At 42.2% G+C, this 2,039-nt stretch overlaps 1 protein-coding gene across 1 annotated transcript in view; it reads left to right on the top strand.

The window, feature by feature from the left end:
* Nucleotides 1-73: 73 nt before the first annotated feature.
* The window catches only part of si:dkey-7j14.6 (membrane-spanning 4-domains subfamily A member 4A), a gene marked incomplete in the record, with an annotated part of 8,422 nt that continues 6,456 nt past the window's right edge, over nt 74-2,039 (top strand). The window contains 1 exon segment of the mRNA XM_014022236.1: nt 74-165.

Here is a 2,039-nt window from a genome sequence, read left to right on the forward strand (position 1 = left end):
AAGTCAGTTTATTAAACATCCAAAACAATCAAATATGAGCTGAAGAGAGTTGTTCATGAGATTTCCGCGGGGCTCCTGAAGGCATCACGACACAAACGCTCAGAAAAGTTCGGTTCTGTTCGACACTTCGGTTCCACTTCCGTCTCAAATCGAACTTTAAAGCAGGTAAACTGCTCTGACGCTTCCCTCAGATTCATTTAAATGTTATATTTAATGATGTTTGATGTTTTTATTTCTTCTCAGATGATTTATTTTAGTTTTTATATTTAAATAAATCAACGCTTCATGTTTTCATGACGTGTTTGTTTCCTTTAACTAACCTGAAACTTTTCTTTTATTCTTACTAAAATCACAGTTTTGACCTTTAATAAGATTAAAATAATCTGACTTGTTTGTGATAAATAATAATTTTATTGTTGATGAAAAGCAGACACAGATTTCCTCCTCACTTCTGCTTTTTACAGAACTGGGATGAAACTGGTTATACTGGTCATCATGTAACTGACTGCACTGGTTTATAAACTGAATTTAAAGATTTGAATCTGAACTAAACTGTATTTTGTTCAGTTTAATGTTAAATTTTCTGTTTTCACTGATTCTGCCTCACATCCGGGTCTTTGAGAAACCAGAGGAACCAATCAGATCAACAGATTTATGGTTTATGTTAACTTAGTGATTAAATTCACTTTGTGCCCAGAAACACCTGAGCTGTTCTTAGTTCTCAGGTGTTTCCAGGTGCAATTTATGACAGAGCCCAGCAGCACTGGTGGGCACAGTTCCCCTAAAGCACTAAAGCACTAAAGCACTAACTGGGAAACTAATTTTTTATGTACAGTGCCCTGAGACAACATATGTTGTGACTTGGCGCTGTTTAAATAAAATGAATTAAATTAAATTCCTGATTAGTGCTTTAGGGCTTTTGCTGTTGTTTAGAGTTCATTAGTGGATTAGCACTTGTTAAACTTAGCAGCACTAACTGAGCTCTATAAAGGTTATTAATGAACATTATTGTTCACAGCTGAGGGTGAAAACTGACACACATTTTCTTCTTGTGTGTCACTGATCTATGAGGTCATATGTGTGTCAAATCAAGGCCCACGGGCCAGATGTGGCCTGCAGGTGACTCCATCTGGCCCCAAGATCACTAAGTGAAAACACTGAGCTCACAGTAAATAATGTCATGTTGACTGAAGAAGGTTTCATGTTTCAGCTGGATTATTTTAGTTTACAGTTAATTTCTGCTACATTTTCAGTGCGTTTAGTGCTTTAGAATTAGAGGAACTAAATATTTGACTTAGTGCTTCAGGGTTAGTGCAGCTAATATTTAGATTAGTGCTGCTCACCACTGTTCACCACTGCTCACCACTGCTCACCACTGTTTACCACTGCTCACCACTGTTCACCACTGTTCACCACTGCTCACCACTGCTCACCACTGTTCACCACTGTTTACCACTGTTCACCACTGCTCACCACTGTTCACCACTGCTCACCACTGCTCACCACTGCTCACCACTGTTTACCACTGCTCACCACTGTTCACCACTGCTCACCACTGTTCACCACTGCTCACCACTGCTCACCACTGCTCACCACTGTTTACCACTGCTCACCACTGTTCACCACTGCTCACCACTGTTCACCACTGCTCACCACTGCTCACCACTGTTCACTGCTCACCACTGTTCACCACTGTTCATCACTGTTCACCACTGTTCACCACTGTTCACCACTGCTCACCACTGCTCACCACTGTTCACCACTGTTCACCACTGCTCACCACTGCTCACCACTGTTCACCACTGCTCACCACTGTTCATCACTGCTCACCACTGTTCACTGCTCACCACTGTTCACCACTGTTCATCACTGCTCACCACTGCTCACCACTGTTCACCACTGCTCACCACTGTTCACTGCTCACCACTGCTCACCACTGTTCACTGCTCACCACTGTTCACCACTGTTCATCACTGCTCACCACTGCTCACCACTGTTCACCACTGCTCACCACTGTTCACCACTGCTCACCACTGTTC

The sequence above is a fragment of the Austrofundulus limnaeus genome, unplaced genomic scaffold, assembly GCF_001266775.1.
Source record: "Austrofundulus limnaeus strain Quisiro unplaced genomic scaffold, Austrofundulus_limnaeus-1.0 Scaffold320, whole genome shotgun sequence".
Taxonomy (NCBI): domain Eukaryota; kingdom Metazoa; phylum Chordata; class Actinopteri; order Cyprinodontiformes; family Rivulidae; genus Austrofundulus; species Austrofundulus limnaeus.